General features: G+C 34.4%; 1 non-coding gene across 1 annotated transcript; it reads right to left on the bottom strand.

Moving 5' to 3' along the window:
• Positions 1–24,015: 24,015 nt before the first annotated feature.
• On the bottom strand, positions 24,016–24,122 carry LOC124895059. Its single transcript, XR_007051503.1, has one exon. It is a non-coding gene; the product is annotated as a small nucleolar RNA R71 (small nucleolar RNA).
• Positions 24,123–24,371: the final 249 nt, after the last annotated feature.

The following is a 24,371-nucleotide window of genomic DNA, read 5'->3' as shown; positions in this document are numbered from 1 at the left end:
ATATGAAATATTATTATGTTACAGTTCATCAACTCCTCCATAGTGACATGTTATTATGTTATGGATAGTAACCTCCTTAAGATTGACATGTTATTATGTTATGGACTATCACCTCCTTCATAGTGACATGGTATTATGTTATGGACTATCACCTCCATCAGAGTGATTGTTATTATGTATGGACCATCACCTCCTTCAAAGTGACATATTACTATATTATGGACCGTCACCTCCTCCAGAGTGACATGTTATTGTGTTATGGACCATCACCTTCTTCAGAGTGACATGATATTGTGTTATGGATTGTCACCTCCTTTAGAGTGACATGTTATTGTGTTATGGACTTCCACCTCCTTCAGAGTGATATATTATTATGTTGTGGACCGTCACCTCCTTTAGAGTAACATATTATTATGTTATGGACTGTTTACCTCCTTAAGAGTGACATAGTATTGTGCTATGGACCACTACCTCTTTCAGAGTGACACATTATGTTATGGATTATAACCTCATTCAGAGTATATCTTATTATGCTATGGATTGTCACCTCCTTTAGTGTGCCATATAAAAATAAGATTTTCACAATTTCCCTTTTATTGGATTTGCTACTAATAAGTTTAATGCAGGTGATTAATAGATACGTTAGGCCATCACTCTATTCAAAGTAGCATGTTACATTCAAAATTGGCCGTTTGCCTTTCAATGAGACACGTTGGAATACTAATCCATTCAAAGTGTCATGTTACATTCAAAATAGGTTATCTGACTTTTAGTGAGACACATTGGATCATCACTCTGTTCAAAGTGGCATGTTACATTTTAAAAAGGTCATCCGCTTTTCAATTAGACACATTGAACATGAAATCCATTCAAAGTGGCACATTACATTCAAAATATATCGTCTGCCTTTAAATAAGGCACGTTGGACCATCACTCCATTCAAAGTGTCATATTACATTCAAAATAGATCGTGTATCCTTCAACGAAACACGTTAGACCATCACCCTATTCAAAGTGGCATGTTACATTCAAAATAGGGTGGCATGTTACATTCAAAATTGGTCGTCCGTCTTTCAATGAGACACGTTGGACCATTACTCCGTTCAAAGTGGTATGTTAAATTCAAAATAGGGCATTCGCCTTTCAATGAGATACATTGGACCATCACTGAGCTTAAAGTGGCATGTTATATTTAAAATAGGTCATTCGCCTTACAATGAGATATATTAGACCGTAACTCTATTCAAAGTGGCATGTTACATTCTAAATAAGTCATTCGTTTTTTACTAGTACATGTTGGGCTATCACTCCTATTCAAAGGGGCATATTACATTCAAAATAGGTCGTTTGCCTTTTAATTAGACATGTTAGACTGTCATTCCATTAAAAGTGGAATGTTATATTAAAGATAGGTCATTTGCCTTCTTACTGGTACATGTTGGGTTGTCACCACGTTCAAAGTGGCATAATATTTTTAGAACAGGTTGTGCAAATTAGTTCATACACTATCTAAGTATAGCATGTTCAAACAGGTTTATACAAATTTATGTTTGTGTAATGCTATATTTACAACTAATCATTTGCTTGAATGGTTTCCAAGAACATCCAAAAGGATTAAATTCTCAAATCACAGGTGTGGACGACTCCAAATATGACACATCACAACGTGGAACTTTTTCTTAGCAGCAAACTGGGACATGGTCTGAAGAGGAATATCAAACTCTTTGGATGCAAGCTGAAGGATGACTTTAACCACCATCAAACCACACCCCTATCAAAAGGTATATGGGTTTTTGGGATATTTTCAGTTTTAGTTTCACCTCCGAGGCATTTCTAAACTCGCACCAGAGGTAGTCTTCCTCTTGTTTAAAAATTGGGTGACAATAAACTTAGAGTTCTGAAAATTATGTCTATTTAGCTCTTAGTTGCGGGTTTAACGGGGCCCCATATTTGTGATTGAGATAAATGCAAGCCTCTTTTACATAAATTGATGTATTTGTCACTCATTTTGAATCAAAGATCGTCTAAAATAAAAGACTTTCTTTTCTACCGATTGAGTCAAACTACAAGTAGTCTAATTCTCCAAATCTCAAAGATATGTAGGCTGGACTCTATGACTGAAAACTCGACTGTATTCCAACCTTCCCCAATCTTTTTTTTTCTCAGCTTTTTGATTTCACCAAAATTCAAAAATCAGAATAGCTTGTGAATTCTTTGAAAATTGTGCAGTAAAGTCAAACTTTATGAACTACAAGTGACCTAATTCTCTTGAAACCTGAGATATGGAGAAAACTCGATTCCAGGGTCTGTCTATAACTCCATGAAACTTGTTAAAAAACCAACCTCTTTCTGGAAATGAATTTGTGGTCAGACAAAAATCTAGAGCGTCAAACTCCCTTTGCCTAGTGTTACTTGTATTTACCCTACCCAAAGGGAGGGGGCAGTTGTTGACACCTAATTTTTGCCCTCCACAACTAAGTTTAATTTTGAGTTTCTTTGATTTTAAATTAAATCACAACATTTATTTATCCAGATAAAAACTTTTTAAAATATTTATCTACGTAATTTTGTCATTCTAAGTAGCGATTATATATTTTTATATTTGTATATACTAGAATGTATAATTTTTTTTGCATAAATAATTATTTTGTCAAAAAAAATTTTTATCAAGGGCTATCTCAAAAACTAATTCAAATGGATAAGTCTAAATCTAAAAATAATTTGTCCTCAAAAATAATTTATTTAAGAAATATTTGTGTTTTATTTAACCAAGAAACTCAGGATTAAATTGGTACTTAATTCGTATCAAATTTCATTTTAATTCATTGAATTTTATTATAATTGAAAATAATATAACAACAATTGTAATGCAATTTATGAATTAATTTTCAATTTGATTAAAACATAAATAAATTGAACGAAGCTTTAATCTAAGACTATTTAATAAATTGTCTAAACCACCCTAGTTACTCTACCCGCCAACCCATAACATCCAACACTCGTATACCCCCTAAAATTTTTAAAATTGGGCCAACAACCTACAGCTATACAACAATCAGCTTGACCTTCCCAGGCCCAAGAACCTTGGCCCATTCCCTTTCCTTTTCTTTAAAGTATCAATGCTCCAAACAACTTACAACTCTAACAACCAATGTACACCGCCAATGATTTCAACAATAGCTAAACCAATGACAACAACCAATAATATCTTTAACTGACTGAAATACCCTAGTTGCTGGGCCTTAGAAAATTTCTTGGAATTCTGGTCCCTGGACCTAATACGAGTTATGAATACGAGTCGTTTATTAGCGTATAGGTGGTATGGTCTAGTCATATACTTACTAGTGTTGGTTGATGGAATGGATTTGGTTACTAGAATGGATCGGGGTATGAGTCATATTAATGGTTACAGATCATTTGGTTCCTTAACTTAATCTTAGTCTTGGGTAGTTAGGTTCGATCTGAGTACGAGTGGATTACCATGATCTGTAAGCTAGGGTACAATTCATACCCAGGACTTTTATAGTGGAAAGTGTCTAATTCTTCCTTGGGTGTAAATCTGCCAGGGGTACGGATGAATGGTATGAATTATATGCTATCAATATGATTTGGTTGGATGAGTCATATGCTGGAAAATATCTGATCCAAGGGTTGAGGCTATGATATGAGTGGAGGATACCAATCGTATCGGAGGGTATGACTCGTGTGGGTCAGTCTTGTCCCTGTGATGGAATTTTGGTGCAACTTAAGTAGGGGTATTCTGGATATTTTCCTAATTATCATAATAGGGTTCCATGATTTCTAACCTATATGGGAGTATATTTACCCTATTATTCCATTCATTAATGCTTAGAAACTCTTATAAAATATTTCATATCTCTTAAGAGCTTTTGGGCAAGGAAAGCTAAGGTTTCAATTAAAGGATCAATTTGGGGCTTGTCATGGTGATTTCATTTCATCATCATCTTTGTTTAAAGCATGTTCTCTTCCCTCATTATTATTTATAAATAAAGGCATATTTTTTATAAATGTTTTCATGATTTCATTGATTGTATGATTTTTGTTTTCTAATATGAATTGGGGGTTTTGATGTTAAATGGTTGGTTATGGTTTTAATTGTGCTTGTATATGCATTAATTGTGGTTTTGAATAATTGGATTGCATGGGAAAGATTTAGTGGTAATTTAAATTGGTTTTGGTCATATTATTCCCCTAATGTGTTTGACAAAATTCTTATAAAGATATCTTCATTGCATTGACTACTTTTAATAGAACTCTTGCATGTTTTAAAACTTGGTATAGGAATTTTGCATGGTTTAAATGTATTGGAATGGTAAATGGCTAATGGCCATGCTTGAGGGGCACATGGAATCCCCCAAGTGGTTTAATATGGTAACTGGAAGTGCACTTGAAGTCTTGTTAAAGCTATAAATGGTTAGATATGGATGATACTTTCAAGTAAGGGTTGGTTTGATGATACCAATGTCAATAGCCTTAGTTAATAAATAGATAATGGATTGTTTATGTGGAAATTGGTTTTAATTAGGCTATAATGGCAGGATGTGGAGAAAAGTCATTGAAGGTAGAGGTCCAGGAGGACCAAAATTGGAAACTCATATTTGTCGATATGAGGTTGGTCTTAGTTACTATGCGTATGATGTCACACTATATTTGGGGGATATAGTAGTCATCCCAAGGGATACTTCCCTTGTCCTGTGGCTACATGTACTAGGGCCCTTTCAGTAGGGGAGATGAACCCATATAGCTTGTGGGTGCTTTAGGATGGCAAAGCTACACAACCCAGGTAAAGATTTTAAAGGCATGATAAACCCTATCTTTTTTTCTGATATGGTTATATAAATATGTATGGTTGTGTGCATATAAATGATTTTAGTTGGTTTTATAAATGGCATTATTTTTTCCTTACCCTGATATCATGCTAGCGGTCACTCACTAACCCCGTCTACTGGAGGCTGTATACTCATGATATGAATTAATCGATCATTATACTCCTCCTACATAGTGATTAACTTAGGATTAGTATTTGGACTGAAGTATGGTTTATTTTGGGATTAATTATATTATCCTATTTTATTTTGGGATTAATTATATTATGTTTCAAAACTTCTTTGGTTATGACTTATTTTATGGCCCTTATTTTTGGATGGTTCAGTATGGTTAGATTATTGGTATGGGATAGTTGGACTCGGTTGGATCAGTCACAGTTACGATCTTATCCAGAGTCTTTGTGTGAGCTATTACACTATTTCTTACCTATTCAGAATCCAACCAACTCAGGACAGGTGGCTGGAGTTTGGGTTGGGTAATGGGGGTGGTCTCTGATCCTGAATGAACTTGAGACACCCATTACGACAAGGCCCCAGGGTGGGTTATTCCATATTGGTATATAAGCCAAGTTCATAGTCAATTGGGAGTCCACAAAGCTGTGCATAGTAGAGTCTTTTTTAAGGGTGTGTAGCATGCCACACTCATAAAGGTGAGGCTACAAGGCATTTAGGAATGTTTTACTTTTTTGGTATTCTATTTTCAAGCATAGAGTCTCAGTCCTAAAATCTTCACTAATCCTTGTTTGTTCATCCTTCAGATCATGGCTCATAATATGGAACACAAGGAAATTCTTTTATCCTATTTGAGTGTAAGGATAAAAAGGTGCATCCTACTTTTAGAGTTGATCTTCAATCCCACAATCCTATCCCTGATAGTTTTGGAGTTCCACCGATTGCTACTAGTCCTCCTTAAGAAGATGTTACTTATGTAGAATTTCGTTAGTCAATTCGTACTATTACGAAATTAGTTATTGCTCAGGCTAAGTGGGATGTGTCTGGTGCTCTATTTACTGAGGCCACAAGGGTTGGCCAATTTATGAAGATGGGTTCTCGCACTTTTTTGTAGTGAAGATGGAAGAGGATCTACAAGGCTTCTTGGATGAAATAGAAAAGATATTTTAGGTGATGCAAGCTATCGATGTGGAGGAGGTAAGCTTTATAGCTTATCAGCTCAAAGATATTCCATATCAGTGGTATGAAGAGTGTGATGCTGATATATATTATTTGCTTAATCTGGGGTATAGTCTCTCCTATGTGACTCTTTATGTGACTATATCTTTTGATTTCAATCCAAAAGTTATTTTAGATCCTTTTTCTATTTCTACCTAAGTAGGTAACTCGGTTATTGCTAAGAAAGTTTATAGGGTGTGTGTGGCATTTGTTGGTGGCAAGCTAACCTTGGTGGATCTATTTGGGTTAGATATGGTGGATTTTAATATCACTCTAGGTATGGACTGGTTACACTCTTTTTATACATCCATGGATTATCTGACCTGTAGGGTTATCTTTAGGTTCCCTGGTGAGCCGGTTATAGAGTGAGAGGGTGTTTCTTTATCTTCTAGGGGGGTGTTTATTTCTTATCTTAGAGCTCAAAGGTTGATCTCTAAAGGTTGTCTTTATCACATGGTCTGGGTTTAATATTCTAACTCAAAAAGTCCTTCTTTCTAGTCAATTCCTGTGGTTAATGAGTTTCTTGAGGTCTTTTCAGATGATCTTCCTGGTGTTCCTCCGAATAGGGAAATAGAGTTTGGTATTTATCTAATTTTGGACACTTGTCTAATTTTTATTCCTCTATATAGAATGGCTCCGGCCGAGTTAAGGAAACTCAAGGATCTTCTATATAAGGGGTTTATTCATCTTAGTGTATCTCCTTGGGGTGCATCGGTGTTGTTTGTACTTAAGAAGGATGATTCCCTTCAGATGTGCATTGACTATAGGCAGCTGATAAGGTAACAGTGAAGAACAAGTATCCTCTTCCAAGGATAGATGATCTATTTAATCAGTTGCAAGGTGCCAAGTTCTTTTCTAAAATAGATTTTTGGCCTGGGTACCATCGGCTAAAGATTAGGGAGTGGATATCCCTAAGATGGATTTTCGTACTCGGTATTGACACTTTGAGTTGTTGGTAATGTCATTTGGGTTGGGAAATGCTCTAGCAACATTTACGAATCTGATGATAGGATTTTTCATCCGTATTTAGATATCTTAATTATTGTGTTCATTGATGATATTCTGGTTTATTCAAAGAGAGAGGTTGATTATGCTAATCACCTCCATATAGTATTAGAGACCTTAAAGAAATAACAGTTGTATGCAAAGTTCTCCAAGTATAAGTTTTGGCTGAATGTTGTAACATTCTGGGGCCATATTATTTTTAGTGAAAGGATCATGGTGGATCCACAGAAGGTTGCTATGGTAAGGAGGTGGCCTAGACCTACAACTCTATCTGACATTTGAAGTTTCTTGGGTTTATTTGAGTATTACAGGAAGTTTGTGGAAAGCTTTTCATCGATAGCTACTCCTTTGACCAGGTTAACTCAAAATAAGTTTAAGTTTTCTTAGTCAGATGCTTGTGAAGGGAGTTTTGAGAAGTTAAGGGATAAGTTAACTTCAGCTCCAATTTTGAATTTTTTGGAAGGCAATGATGGGTTCATGGTTTATTGTGATGCTTCTCAGGTAGGTCTTTGTTGTGTGTTAATGCAACATGGAAAGGTGATTGCCTATGCTTCCAGGCAGTTTAAGGTACATGGGAGGTATTATCCTACTCACGATTTGGAGCTGTTGGCGATTATGTTTTCTTTAAAAATATGGCAACATTATTTGTATGGTGTTCACGTGAATATCTTTTCTGATCATAAGAATCTACAATATGTGTTCACTCAGAAAGAGCTGAATCTCAGGTAGAGGAGATGGCTTAAGCTGCTCAAGTATTATGATATGAGTCTTCACTATTACCCAGGTAAGGCCAATGTGGTTGTCAATGATCTTAGCAGGTTATCCATGGGGAGTTTGGTTCATGTGGAGGAAGGAAAGCGGGAATTTGTGAAGGATATTCACTGCTTGCCTAATCTTGGAGTTTGCCTCTTAGACTCCAAGGATGGTGGTGTAATTGTGCAAGAAGTGGTTTGATCATCTATTGGTGCATAAGTTATGGAGAAGCAAGTGCTAGATCCTATCTTGATGAAAATCAAGAGTAGAATTGGTGGGCAAAAGGTAGTGGTGTTTGAGATCAATGGTGATGGTGCTTTACGGTACCAAGAGAGGTTGTGTGTTCCTGATGTCGACGGGTTGCAACAAAGGATTTTGGCGGAGGTGCATAAGTCGCGCTATGTTGTTCATCCTGGCTTGACTAGGATATATCATGATCTCAAGGAGATCAATTAGTAGAATGGTATGAAGAGGGATGTGTCTGATTTTTTAGCCAAGTGCATGGTGTTTCAACAGGTTAAGGTTGGGCACATGAGGCCAGGAGGGTTGTATCAAGAAATTGATTTGCCCGAATAGAAGTGAGAAGTGATCAATATGGACTTCATTACTGACGTTCCTCGATATCAGAATCAATATGATTTGATTTGGGTATTCATGGATAGATGACTAAGTCTGCACACCTTTTGCCAATACGGACTACCTTCTCGGCGAAGGATTATGCAAAGCTGTTTCTTCAGGAGATTATGAAGCTGCATGGGGTGCCTTTTTTAATTATTTTTTATTGTGGCATGCATTTTACATCCCATTTTGGTGATTTTTTCAGATAGGGTTGGGGACCAATGTGAGTCTGAGTACTACTTTCCATCCATAGATTGATGGGAAAGCAGACAAAAGTATTCAGACATTAGAGGATATGTTTTGGGCCTGTGTGTTTAATTATGGTGGAAATTAGGTTGAGAATCTAACTTTGGTGGACTTCACTTACAATAATAGCTATCATTCTAGTGTTGGTATGGCCTCTTTTGAGGCATTGTATGGTAAGAGGTGTAGATTTACTGTTGGTTGGTTTAAGCTTTGTAAGGCAGATATGTTTGGTCCTGATTTAGGATAGTCTTAAGTCTTAAGGCTGCCCAAAGTCGCTAAAAGTCCTATGTGGATGTTAGGCGTAGAGACTTAGAATTTGAGGTTGGGGATAAGGTTTTTCTCAAGGTATCTCCTATAAAGGGATTAGTGCGGTTTGGTAAGAAGGGAAAACTCAATCCCCGATATGTGGATCCTTATGAGTTTTTGCAGAGATTCGGTAATGTGGCTTATGATATGGAGTTGAATTCTAGTTTGAGCTTGGTTCATTTGGTCTTTCATGTTTCTATGATGAGGAAGTGCATTGGTGATCTTTCTTTGGTTGTTCTTTTGGAAGGATAAGGTATCACAGATTCTTTGTCTTATGAAGGAGTTCCAATTGAGACCTTGGATAGGCAGGTTCATTAGTTGCGGACCAAGGATGTGGCTTCAGTTAAATTTTATTGGTGAAACCATAAGGTGGAAGAAGCTACATGGGAAATAGAAGAGGAAATAAAGTCAAAATATCTGCATTTGTTTTCTGCTCCTGGGATTTATGTGGAAGGTATGTGCCTTCAACACATCTTTATTTTTGGAGTTTGTTAAAGGAAAGATTAATACATTTGCCTCTTTGTATTTGAACTTTGTTAAAGATTGGGAATATTGATAACATATTGCAAATTACTCTTGCGTGTGCTAATCCCTATCTTGTCCGTCATTCTGGGATGAATATTCCTAGTGGGGGAGACTGAAACACCCTAGTTGCTGGACCTTAGAAAATTTCTTGGAATTTTTGTCTCTGGACCCAATACGACTCACGGATATGAGCATATATTGGTGTACAGATGGTGTGGTCCAGTCTTATACTATCCAGTGTTAGTTGGTGGGATGGATTTGGTTACTAGAATCGATACAACTTTGGGATACGAGGCGTATTAGTGGTTATGGATTGTTTGGTCCATTACTCAATCTTAATCTTATACTTGGTTAATTAGGTTGGATCTGAGTACGAGTGGATTACTATGAGTCGTAAGATAAGGTACGATTCGTACCTAGTACTCGTATGGTAGATAGTGTCTAAATTTTCCTTGGGTATAAATCTGGCATGGGTACGGATGAAGGGTACGAATCGTATGTTGCTAATACTACTTGGTTAGATGGCCATGATACGAGTAGAGGATACCGATTGTATTGGAGGGTACGACTCATGTGGGTCAGTCGTATACCTTTGATGGGATTTTGGTGCAACTTAAGTGGGAGTATTCTAGACATTTCCCCACTTATCCTAACATGGTCCTAGGACTTCTAACCTATTTTCGAGGTTATTTACCCTATTGTTCCATCCATTAACACTTATAAGCACTTCTAATACACTCCATAATTCTCTCAAGAACTCTTGGACAAATGAAGCTAGGGTTTTATCTAAAGGATCAATTTGGGGCTTGTCTTGGTGATTCCTTTCCATCACCATCTTGGTTTAAGTCATGATCTATTCCCTTATAGTTAATTCTAACTAAAGCGTGATTTTTTTTTGAATGTTTTCATAATTCCAATGATTGTACGATTTTTGTTTCCAAATATGAATTGGGTGTTTTGATGTTAAATGGTTGGTTATGGTTTCCTATGGTTTTAATTATGCTTTTATATGCATTAATGGTAGTTTTGGATAATTGGATTGCATGGGAATGGTTTAATGGTAATTAGAATTGGTTTTGGTCATATTATGCCCCCAATGTGTTTGACAAAATGCTTATAAAGATATGTTCATTGCATTGACTACTTTTAATAGAACTCTTGAATGTTTTAAGACTTGGTAAAAGAATTATGCATAATTTAAATGGCTTGGAATGGTAAATGGATAATGTCTATGCTTAAGGGGCATATGGAATCCCCTAAGTGGTTTAATATGGTAAATTGAAGGGCATTTGAAAGTCCCCTTAAACCTATAAATGGTTGGGTATGGATAATACATGCAAGTAAGGGTTGGTATGAAGATACCAATATCAATAGCCTTGGTTGTATGGATATTGGTTTTAATTGAGCAATAATGGCAGAATGTGTAGTAAAGCTGTGGAAGGTAGTGTTCTCATGGGAACCAAAACTGGAAACTCATATTTTCCGATATCAGGTTGGTCATAGTGACCGTGTGTATGAAATCACACTATATTTGGGGGATGTAATAGTCATCCCATGGGATACTTCGCTTGTCATGCGGCTACACATACTGGGGCCCTTTCAGCAGGGAGAGCTGAACCCATATAGCCCGTGGGTAGTTTAGGACGACGGCAAAGATACAAAGCCCAGGTAAAAGTTTTAAAGGCATGCTAAACCCGATCCCTTTTCCCTTCCTGGTTATATATATGAATATATATGTATGGTTGTGTACATATGGATGGTTTTACTTGGTTTTGTAAATAGAATTATTTTATCCTTACCATGAGATCATGCTAGCAGTGACTCGCTAACCTAGTCTATTGGCAGCTGTATACCCACACTATATAGGAACCTACTATTCTACTCCTCCTATATAGTGATTGACTTGGGATCAGCATTTAGTCTGGAGTGGTGAGATTCCATCCTTTTGAAAGGCTGTATTTCATGTTGTGGATGTTTCTACACATTTTATTTTTTTTAAATCATTTTTGGCTATGGTTGGGGGAATGTCCCAACCAGATTTCATTACTCTTTTGGTTAGAGGCTTTGTAGTACTTCTATGGGTTGGAATGGGAGGGATCGGTATAGGTGTCAGCCTTGGCATTAGAATAAGCTGGGAGGCTGGCATCATTAGACATAATTTCTCACTGTTCCATCCTATTTCATTTTGGGATCAATTATATTATGTTTTGGAACATCTTTGGTTATGTCCATGTTTATAGCCCTTGTTTAAGTACGATTCGGTATGGTTGGATTATTGGTATGGGATGGTTTGACTTGGTTGGGTCGGTCACGATTTTGATCTTATCCCTGAGTCTTTGTGCGAGCTGCTACACTATTTTGTTACATGCTCGAAATTCAACCAACTCAGGGAAGGCACCTGGAGTTTGGGTTGGGTAACTGGGGTTGTCTCCGATCCCTGATGGACTTAGGACGCCCATTTCGACAAGGCCCCTGGATGGGTCATGTCACCGACCCAGCAAACTGACCTGACCAACCCAGCGAGACCAGCAATTTTATTTTTTAAATTGTTTTTGCTTCATTCTTTTTTTCTCATCTTGTGATTTGGTCTTGTCTGTTTTGGATTTTGATTGAAACTTTTGGAATACGAAGCGGTTTTTGAAGATTTGGATTAATGTTCTAAAAATCAAGTTTATTGCTTATTTGGTTGCCAAATAAGCATTAAGCTCAAGCTTTGAATGAACTCTTAATTTTCTCATCATACATTGATTTGAGGGGTTGATTCTATTCGGTGTTTTTAAGTGGATTAATAACGAATGATGGTTGATTACTCATGTACATAGAGATTTTTGGGTTGATGTGGAAATCTTGTTAAATTCAATGTTATGGGGAATGAAAATGGTCCAGTCTGCTTTTGGCATCAGTTGATTAGGATTCTCATTAAACACTATGCTATTTTCTATTAGCTTATTCCTTTTATGAGTTGGTATCATATGTTTGAAGCCTTCAAATTCCCTTTTCCCCTCAAGATTATTGGCTGAAAGGTTATTTGTAGAAAGCGCCTAATATCCATTTCTATCAAAATCTTCTTAGTTTCCCCTATTTTTGATGTCAAATATTTTCTTATGGCAAATTTGTTCATCCGTTTCCCATTTCCCATGCATAGTCGTTATTTAGGTCAACTTTGAATATGTTTAGGCATAGCCAATTATTAGTATTCTCCCATGTTATCGAATGAATTTTTAACATGCTGTGGGGTTGACTTCAAGGCATAATCAATTTTTTCACGATTAATTGTTGGTGTTAACTTTGTTCTGTTCATCTAAACTCTTTAAAACTGATATCCTTTTCCCCTTCTCTTGCATTTGTTCACTATTTGTTTCCTTGTTAAGATGTGAATAACAAATGAACATGTTGATTCTTGATAGTTATATTAGTAATATCTGAACAAATTCTAATCTTTTTATTTTCTTGATGTATGTGACATCGAGATGAGTCCATATGGACCCCATTTCCTATATTTTCTCAGGACCAAGTCCCTTCCCTATCGAATCAAGCCTCCTCAAAGTCCAAAAATGGACAAAAGTCATGAAGAACGAACTGGTATACATAGATATACAACAGTAAAGGCAGAAAAAGGAGTTGATACACAGACAATATACAGGTAGCTACAGGGTTTAAAAATGGGACAATAGCTGATGAAATAAGGTCCAAAAGCTGGACAGATTTGAAATGGGCCAGAAAGGGGCCCAAATCTCAAACTTCTCTCCATTTATTTCTTGTATTTTTTATTTGATTATTTCTTAATAATTTAATTTGACTTAATCTAGATGAATCCTTGGGGAGCAAGTTTATGTTAAATCTTTTATTTTTGATTGTTTAATATTTTTCTTTATTTCTCTACATAGGCAAATTTAAGCTTATAAAATAACTTAAAATTATTTTTATAGTTATCAATGGTTTAGATAGACGTCGAAGAAGTTGGGTTAATTCTTTAGCCTAAAGTCTTAAATCAAATAAAATGTTAAAGCTATACTATTATGGAAACATTGATATTTAGTTTATTTATAACAAATTAAATAGATTAGTATTAAATAAATTTTACTTACTTGAAATAAGATTTTCAAATTAAATTCAAGATTTTTAATAAAAAGTTTTGAAATAACTTAAGAACTTTTCCAAAATTAGACAAATAATTTTAATATGTCGGGATCCACATTTTGTGAATTTTTGAAAGTGCCTAACACCTTCTTTTGAATTTACTTGAACCCTTACCTAGACTATGATTATTTTTAAAAGGTTTTCTTTTAAAATAAAATATTTTAAATGGTTTCTTAATTTTTTTACAAATTAAGTGGAGATTCTAAGTTATTTTTTCAAAATAAAATCAAACAAACTTCTTCTTTATTTTTAATTTCACCACAAAGTTATGAAACATTTTTATTTTTTTCACTTGGATGAGGGATTTTTGGTCCTTTTACCCCTTACATGACTTTTAAATACCAAACACTACTAAAAAATGGTGCTGCAACGATGGTTCACTTACCGTCCTTACAGACACAATAATTGTCCCCATAGATCTATGGTGATGGTTAGGACAATTGATACAATTGAAGGCATTACTATAGATCAAACAAGATGGAAGTTAGCGACGGCTTGGTAAACCATCACTATACACAAAGCTATAACGATGGTTAACACTACTGTCGTTAGACTTAATTCTATTGGGACGGTTAATATCACCGTTGTTATACATTAATCTATAGCGATGGTTAAAACCGTCCCTAAATATATGTTACAGGATCGTTTGAGTGTATTGGGATGGCTGATAACCATCCCTATAGAGTGTATTGGAACGGTTTTATAGACGCTATGGCGATGGTTCATATTCTGTTGGAACGGCTACCAACCTTCCTATATTACGTATTAGGACAGTTATATTATCTATGGTGACGATTAATATTATGTTGGGTCGGTTTCAAAAAATTCCCATAAAGTGTATTGGCATGGTTATATAGGCTATGTCGACTATTAATATCTTGTTGGGACGGTTTCCAACTGTCCCTATAGAATATATTGGGATGGTTATATATCTATGGCGATGGTTAGTCTAAACTATCTTTATAACAGTTCATAATATATATTCCTATGGAGATTGTAGCTTATTGTTTGAGACGGCTATAAACTGTCCTACAAAGATTATAGGACGGTTATTTAATAGTATTGTGACAGTTAAAATACAGGCTACAAGAATGGTTATTTAGGCTATTGGGACAGTTATTTTAGGCTATTCAACAACATTATTTTATGCTATTGCAATGATTCTTATAAAGCTAGCATAACACATAAAATTTACATATTATAATCACCAAAAGTAACAGTAACTATTAATTTCCAAAATGAATTCAACTAAGAAACCAAATATTTTTGTGACCATTCATAAAGAACAAAATGTACAAGTATTGAAAGTTCATCATTGTTTTAAACTTGGTTGAATTTTTCGAAATAGCTAGCATAACATGAAGTCAATTATGTGATCGATCCCTTAGGTCAGGTCTAGTTCATCAATTTTCTTCCAACCATCTTCTGTGTCATGATCACCTACAATAAAAAGAAACACAAAAATGCTAATTGGTAATACAAGCAAAATCTAGTCATTAGCTTTAGGCACATAGAAAATCAATTGTATCAACTTACAATGCAGTATTGACTCTGCATTAAAGCCTTATCACCAAAAATTCAAATATGCAGCAACAAAAATACTGCAATAACTAACTGCAATAAATCATCAACAACAATATTTTAGTGATTAATCATCACAAAACTGCAACAAAATCTGAACATCTTATTTTGGTGATTAATCATCAACAAAACTGCAACAACTTTCAACAACAACACACGACTGAAGTTTGTTGGTAATGTTAACCAACAACAACAACAAATGGAAAATCACTACTGACTAGGCAAACTACACAGGTACCCAAATATTTTTTACAATAAGAGAATAATAACCCAAATATCATTGCTAAAGTGCAACCACAACACCACAAAAGATATAACACTAAACATCTAATACATTCCAGGAACATCAATACCAGCCACCATATGAATTGAAATACAATTCTTAGTAATAAAACTAACCTAAATTAAAATTTCAAACAAAACTTCTTCCAATTAGTCCAACAACACTAGTAAATTAGTCCAACTACACTAAATCATTCCAACAAACTTATCAATCACTCCAACAATAACCTTAGTAAATCAGTCCTCCAATAACACTAACCAACCAAAACAGTCCAACAACAACCTGGTTATGAACATAGCTTCAAAAAACTAAAAAGGTAGCTTAAAGAAGATTTTTAAAAAATATTAACAACAACAAACCTGCAGCAACAACACACGACTGAAGTTTGTTGTTGCTAACCAACAACAACAGCACATGGAAAATCACGACACACCATAAAAGGTACAATATTAAACATCCAATACATTTCAACAACATCAATACCAGCCACCATATGAATTGAAATACAATTCTTAGTAATAAAACTAACTTAAATAAAAATTTCAAACAAAACTTCTTCCAATCAGTCCAACAACACTAGTAAATTAGTCCAACAACACTAAACCATTCCGACAACCTTATAAATAACTCTAACAATAACCTTAGTAAATCAGTCCTCCAACAACAACACTAACATACAGTCTAAAGAAAATTGAATCCCAAGAAATACAATGTCTCCAAGACCAATAGTAGAGTAACCAGCAACACATGTATTCTTAATACTTTTGTAAGCAGGATACAATTTCAGGAATAAGGTTTCCAAGGGTTTAGTTTATAGCTTGTAATGAACATGTTTTAAAATATCAAATTAAATTGGATGCCTTTCCCATTTCATAAGATAACATAGTGGATGCTTGTTTATCAATATTAGGGCTTAAGAGACTTAGTTAGCAGTTCTTGGCCAACCTTCATAGAAATTGGAAATTGATATAGATGCCTATAAAGTTTCCTGGAAAACCCATTCCTCCTACTAGCAAATCTGCCAGGACATAATGTTGTGTATCATAAAACATGACAGCGGGAAAACTACAAAAATTAGAAAATAATGAAGGAATGTTTGTTTAGTAGGCATAAATAGGTAGAAATAACACCTATTAACCATCTATAGCACCTGTTAAATAGGTAGAAGCAACAAACTTGCAGCAATAATACATGGTTGAAGTTTGTTGTTGCTAACCAATAATAATAGCACATGGAAAATCACATCACACCATAAAAGGTACAACACTAAGCATCCAATACATTCCAATAACATCAATATCAGCCACCATATGTATTAAAATACAATTCTTAGTAATAAAACTAACTTCAATCAAAATTTTAAACACTAACCTTGACTATTTTGATTGTTTCTTCCGTTAGCTGCTAGTGTAGAATTCTATTTTATTGGTAAAGGAATGGATAATGCCGCCAATAGCCTAGGATCAACTAATCCTGTATTCTGAAGTTGAGCAATTACATCTATAGAAACTTCTTGTTGAATGGTCCTCTTTTGCTCCTTGATTTAATTCTCTATTTTCTGCATTCTTTCTTGCATTTGTTGCACGCCATTATTTGTAGCATGTGAAGTTGAGTTAGATGTGCCATTTAACCTTTTTAGAGAAGTCTTTGAAACCCCCCTCCAAATAATCTTAGATGACCCGAATGTTCAGCACCCATGATGGGTAAAAATACATCAACAGACTGATCATCGGCACCCTATTGTGTCTCAATTTCCTTATTTTAAGCCTAATAATCATATTTAAAAGCACATTCAAGTAATTAAAAAATATGAATTGATCATTTATATCAATATAAACTTGAAAAAGATAAGTTTCATACAATTTTACTAGTGATGTCTTCATTTGATGCCTTGTATGTACGGTCAATTTTCTTTGCTCTTGTGGCCACAAATATCTCCTTTAGCAACAAAATCCCCCTTTCTCCTTTTCCTATTCATATCATAATTAAAAAAATCAAAATTGTTTAAATGATAGGTTAAAACTCAATAATACACATGAGAACACACCAAGTTGTTGCTGACTAAAGCAAAACTCTTCTTCCCAGTAGTGTGTGGATTCATTAGCTTCTTTTGATTCTCAATATTTATTTCAGAATTAAAAAAAAATCAATAACATTAAATATAGTAATAAAGGGATCCATCCGTAGAACTAACAGTAATATGACGTATATGGTGAAATACATTTTACTTGAAATTTTTCCGACTTCCAATATACGAGAAGCTCTTTAAATTGACATTATGGAACTTTTTCAGGGTTTTTTCTAATTCGAATTTCATCATTTTCATATGGATCATAATGATCTCTCTTCTGATAAGATATATACTTTCTCTAAGATTCTCGAATTCTTTCCAAAACCTAATATTTTAGAGGTCTCAGAAATATCATATTTTGCCTACAAGTTGGTTCCATTTAGTTAGAACAACAACAAAAAAATTATGCTTTTAACTAAATAAATGAAAAGGGTAGATGTTCCAATAATCTCATTGTTATTCTACTTGTTAATTCATCATCAAATTACAAAGACTTAGAAAATCATTATAACAACAAAAATAATGATTTGTAACTTGAGAGATAGATCATTAAACAATTGAGTTAAGCAACTTCTAAATAAGAAAAAAATATTATGAATAGTAGAAAAGATAAAAAAAAAATTAAAAAATTAAGTAAAATTACTTGTAGTGATATGAAATATTCTTGATCATTACAGTAGTAGTACTAGTATTGTTCTTATGTCTCCAATTTATAGGTATCACACCATGTTTCTTCAACCCATTAAACCTTGGCCATTCCCCTAGCAAGAAACACGTCTTACATCAGCTTCCATTAATCTCCTCCTAACTTAACCCTCACTGGAACAACTCCCTCTTACAAAAACCTCTATTTACATTGTTCGTCCGACATAAACTTTGTCCAGCTCACAAAGTATTTCATAAAGTTATATTGATAAACTTTATCAATTGTACTTAATCAGCATCTGATATAGATACTTTATCATTCGATAATGTTGTAGTTATAAAGTTTAACAAGGAAAACTCTCACAAAGTGATTGATATAATTATATTATAATACTTTATTAATTGTACTTTATAGGTGTTTGAGGAAGTCGATTAAGTTTATCAATTTCCAAACGATCAACATAAACAGATGTGGTTTTGAAAGAGAAAGTTGTTCAAGTGAGGGTTCAGTTAGGAGGAGATCAACGGAAACTGATGAAAGACATGTTGCTTGTTAAGAGAAAAGACCAAGAATCAATGGGCTAAAGAAACACAATGTGATACTTATAAATTGGAGACATAAGAATAATACTAGTACTACTACTGTAACGATGAATAATATTCCATATCACTACAAGTAATTTTACTTAATTTATTAAATCTATTTTTTCCTTTTTACTATTTATATTGATTTTTCCTTATTTGGAAGTTGATTAAATCAATTATTTAATGATCTGACTCCCAAGTTACATATTATTATTTTCTATGTTGGTCGTACTCTTCAAAAATGTGTATGGGTGTGTTGCATCATTTGAAAATAGTGTATTTTTTAAGGACCCGATATGTTTGCGGCGACATTTTGAAGAGTACGAGCAACTTAGATTATTTATGTCATTTAGTAATCTACTAACTCTTTGAAATTTGATGAAAAATTAGAAAGAATTCCTTTATCATTCTACTTGTTACAAAACATATACATATATCAAACATATAGCAGATATACCAATAGCAGAACATATACAACTATCAAAAATCATTATCAAACCTATATTTATATGCAAATAATATGACATTCAAAGGTCAACAACAACAACACTTAAAAAATATAGCCAATAGTAGATAATTAAACTTTATTTACCTAATTCTACATTGCTACTTACAAAACCAAAGAACTAAGGAGGCACAAACATTCTTCAGCCAAGAACTTATTATTGAACAAATGCAATCAACAACACTGATAAAGCTAACAAATATAGCCACCACATTCATAGATACCAAATCCACTCTAATAAAAATATATCAACTATATATTAAACTAGTTAATTAAAAATATATCAAATATTCAAAACACAAACCTGGGTATAATCCCATAAATCCTGTTTAGTATCCATACGCCTCCAATAAAAAATATCCAATGGGAAAAGGGTTGAATTCTTGGCCAGTGTGCCTAGAAAGCTGCCCAACTCAACTACGACTTCATCGGTAGGTCCAACATGTTGATTCTTCTGATTTAATGTGATAAGTTTTCTCTCTTAACGGCCATGTACCTTATACATTTGAGTTTCCCTCCTATTTTCCTAGTAGAAGGCTCTGCAGCTATAAGAAAATAGAAAAAAATAAGGGTCATGAATGAATTCAAAAAGTTTCTAAGCTATATGTTACCTTGTTGTTCAAAATGTTCAGCTATTGTAGGAGTGGCTAAATTTGTCATGATTTAGACCTGATCCTCCGCATGTTCCTTAGCATCTGCATGGTGCTTCCCTATAGTTTGTTCAATATCTGTACATGGTGGTGCTGGTGGTGCTACTAGTAGCTTATCTAGTTCAATTAACTTTAGAAGATCCTCTTTCTCAGACCGTATAGCTTGAACAGTTTCATTTGTTGTCAACATATGTCTTATTCTATTGTTGACCATGGCTAATAATGATCCAGGTTTACTAGATGTCCTATTCCTTGTTATTTTTTAAGGCCCTTCTTGATCCATTTTTATTAAAAAATTGTACAAATTAACCACTCAACTAACAACTTAGCTGCAATAATAAATGAGAAAAATCAGTCAACCAACAACACTATATTTTTTTGAGAAAAACCTGTACAACTTAACTGCAGGCCCTTGGACTTCACTCATTTTGATTAACTCATTTTATTGTACTCGGATAGCGAAACTTCTGGGTAGGATTCACTCATTTTGATGAACTCAACAAACTTCACAAATTATACCAAGTTCAAGGATCCAACACAAAGTACATAAGGTAAATATAAGATGCAACACAAAACCCAAAACATTAAACAAGAAAATAGTATGTTGTGCTCCAGCCCCAACATTATGTACAATTGGTTTTCTCAAAAAAAAAAATAGTGTGCCTACCCCAGCCCCAACAGTAGCTGATGGACAACAAATAATACTTATAAAATATGCAGAATCACACCTAGAAATGACCTACAACTATGCAAACAAACACTTTCCAAAATAGCAATTACAAGATAATGTAGAAGAGCAGTTCTACTATAATGAAATAGATAGTATAGCAGCAGCACATACAATGAAAAAAAATAAGCCCACAACATGAACACAACAATAAATGCTTGCCTACTCCAGCCCCAACAATATATATATTTGGTTTTCTAAAAATAAATAGTGTGCCTATTCCAGCCTGAACAGTAGCTGATGGACAACAAATACTACTCCCAAAATGTGCATAATCACACACAAAAATGACATACAAATATGCAAATATACACTTTCTAACCTAGCAATTACAAAATAGTGTAGAAGAGCAATTCTACTATATTGAAATAGATAGTGTAGCAGCAGTAACATATAATGAAAAAAAACAAGCCCACAACAACAAGACAACAATAAAAGCTTGCCTACTCCAGCCCCAACAGTATATACACTTGGTTTTCTAAAAAAAATAGTGTGCCTAATCCAGCCCCAACAGTAGCTGATGGACAACAAATACTACTTCCAAAATATTCATGATCACACACAGAAATGACCTACAACTATGCAAACTTACACTTTCCAAACTAGCAATTACAAGACAATATAGAAGAGCAGTTCTACTGTACTAAAATAGATAGTGTAGCAGCAGTAAAAAATAATGAAAAAAGCAAGCCCACGACATCAACACAACAATAAAAGCTCCCCTAAATAGCACAACAACTGTTATTGAGTTAAGAAAGTAGCTAGCTAGCTAGCTACATTACACACTCTACACTTTCAGTGTGTTTCAGACCTTAAATCGACAAATGAGCCAAAATGAATGCCCCAACCACACTAGAAACTTATATCAGATCTCAAATCAAAAAATCCAACAATACCCAAATCACCAAAAAAGCCAAAATAAAAGCCCACACTACATTGGAAATTTATTTCATATCTTAAATCAAGAAAACCAGCAACAACTAAGTCAACAAAAAAGCCAAAATAAAAACACACACTACACTGTAAAGTTATTTCAAACCTCAAATCAAGAAAACCAGCAACAACTAATCTAGGGCATATTTATATGCTAAAAGCACCAATATGCACCCAGATTTGGACTTGTTTCAAGAACTTTTATATAAATTCTTGAGTATATTTCAGCTTTAATTTTATTTCATGCCTAATGGATATGATTAGTACTTTCAGGCTTAAATCTTAAAGAATTGGATGCAATTGGATACAGTGATAATATGGAATGATTGAAGGAATAAAAGATATTGAAATATAGCTCAAAAGGGCAAGCTGGAAGCCAGAAATTTCCATTTACAAAATCTCTACATCGCGCTGACCAATAAAATAGAGTTGGTCGAATTCCAGTAGAGAAGCACGATTATGGCACATTGCGGGGTGGCTAAAATTCCCATTTGGAAAAATCTAGTGTTGGTCTATGACTATCGCGCATCGCGGAGAAGAAGAAAGTCACAGTTTTTACTTTCCAGTGTAGGTTCGCAATTTCACCGTATTACGGTGTAGGCCCAATTGTCAAATTGTTCAACCTGGAAGTTTAGTACATCACGGAAGAAGGATATTTCATAATTTTCTAAATCTAATGGCTCACCGCTATAGTGGCGCATCACGGTGAGGGGTTATTTCACAATTTCACTAAATAATTGAATTCCGCTATTGCCTAGATTTTGATAGGAAATGGCATTGGAGGGCATGGCGCGACACGCCGTCTAGTAAAATCAGGAAGATTTTTTATATTTTGTTCCAGCTATAAAATGAAAAAACTAGGATAATTTGGCGATTTTTTGGGTAAGCAAAGGAGCGACAGAAAAGAACAAAGTTCTCTATTTTAGGGTTCTTAGAAATTCTTTTCAACTTCTTTAATTCAAGATTAATTCTTGGTATGTTTAATTACATATTTTTTAGGTTGAATTCAAACATGAGTGGCTAAATATCCTAATTCTAGGGTTGAGGCCAAGAAAATGATTACTCTTTGATATTCTTTATAGTAGTTTCTTTTTTATTATCATTTGGGTTGTTTTTAATTTCTTGAGCTTACTATTTTGATGAGTCACCACCATTAGAATAAATTTATATTTTTGTGTGAATCTGAGAGGAGAATCATATGATAGAACAAAGAAATTAAGGAGCAAGGTTCTTACCATTTTTATGGAATAAGGGGTTTGAATTAGCATCTAGGATAGGGATATACCTAGAAGCCTTCTTTTGTTCAATTGCAAGAAGATAACTTTATGAATCTAGAAGAATAGTTATATCTTTATGGGAGTTGTAACTGCAATATTCAATAGATAAAAGATTTGAGGTCAGGTGACCACGATCATAGCATAAACCTTGCCAATCAACAACCCGATAACCAATTAGATGGCTATAAAAATAGAGATTTGTTAGATTGTTCGAAAAGCCTAAACCCTAGAGTTCTCATTATTACTGTTTACAACCGTTGCTTGCTTCGCTCTAGTCACTAATTGTTACTGTTTATAATAATTTATATTTTATTCTCAATTTTACAATCATCTTGACATGCTACAACACTTAAGAATTATTATCTAAAACTAAAAGTTGATTGAATTTATAATTGCTTAGTCCTCGTGGGAATGATATCTAATTGTTTAAATCACTATATTAATCATATGATCACGTGTACTTACGTGTGCTTCAGAGTCACAACAAGTTTTTGGCGCCATTGCTGCGGACTAGTATAATTAGTAAATTGTTAAATTTTTGGTTTTTGATATTAAGTTTAAGTGTTAACAACTTGATCTTAGTGGCTAAATTTTTGCAGGTTTAGCTGAATCCAGGACTGGAAAGAGATAAATAATTGGTAGAGCCTTTTACAGAACCAAAACAGATCTTTCAACAAAGGCAAAGAATGGTTGACCAAAGGAATGAGCCGGCTGATCTAAATGCTGGAAATGTTTTGCCTCCTGTTATTCCTATTATTCTACTTGTTCCTGTTCAACTAACTACTAGACCTATTTATAAAGTGGAAATACCACTCACGAACTATGTGATGAATAGCATTTACAAGCCCAAATTAGGTGGTTGATTTGAATTAAAGAAGAATAAGGTGCAATTGCTGAATTCAGCAGGGCAATTCAATGGCCTTTCACACGAAGATCCGTAGCAGCACATACAGAACTTCCTGGAAATAAGTGATACTTACATTCCTGAAGGGGTGAGTTCTGATTATGTCAGATTGACATTTTTTTCTTTCTCTCTAATAGGGGAAGCCAAAAGGTGGTTACATGCTAAACCACCATTCTCCATCACTTCATGGGAAGATATAATGCGGAAGTTTCTTATTCGATTCTTTCTATTCGAGAAGACTGTATGTTTAAGGAGTGATATCTTAAGTTTCAAACAGAAAAAAGAAGAGAATCTCTACCAAGCTTGGGAGAGATTTAAGGGTAGGCGCAGAAATTGCCCTCACCATCAGCAATCCAATGATATTCTTGTTCATACTTTTATTGAGGGATTGGAGCCACACATGAAGATTATCTTGCATTCAGCAGTAGGTAGACAGGCTCTTGAGAAGATGAATGAAGAATTGTACACACTACTGAATCAGATTTCACAAGGGAGTCTTGATAGGCATGCTGATTCAAAAAGTACTCCTACGAAGGTTGCAGGGGTATTGGAGGTAGACCAATTCACTGCATTATAAGAACAGATTGCATCCATGCAAAA

The sequence above is a fragment of the Capsicum annuum genome, unplaced genomic scaffold (assembly GCF_002878395.1).
Source record: "Capsicum annuum cultivar UCD-10X-F1 unplaced genomic scaffold, UCD10Xv1.1 ctg79497, whole genome shotgun sequence".
NCBI classification, from domain to species: domain Eukaryota; kingdom Viridiplantae; phylum Streptophyta; class Magnoliopsida; order Solanales; family Solanaceae; genus Capsicum; species Capsicum annuum.
Note: the sequence above shows the minus strand (reverse complement) of the source record. Positions and strands in the feature narration are given on the sequence as shown.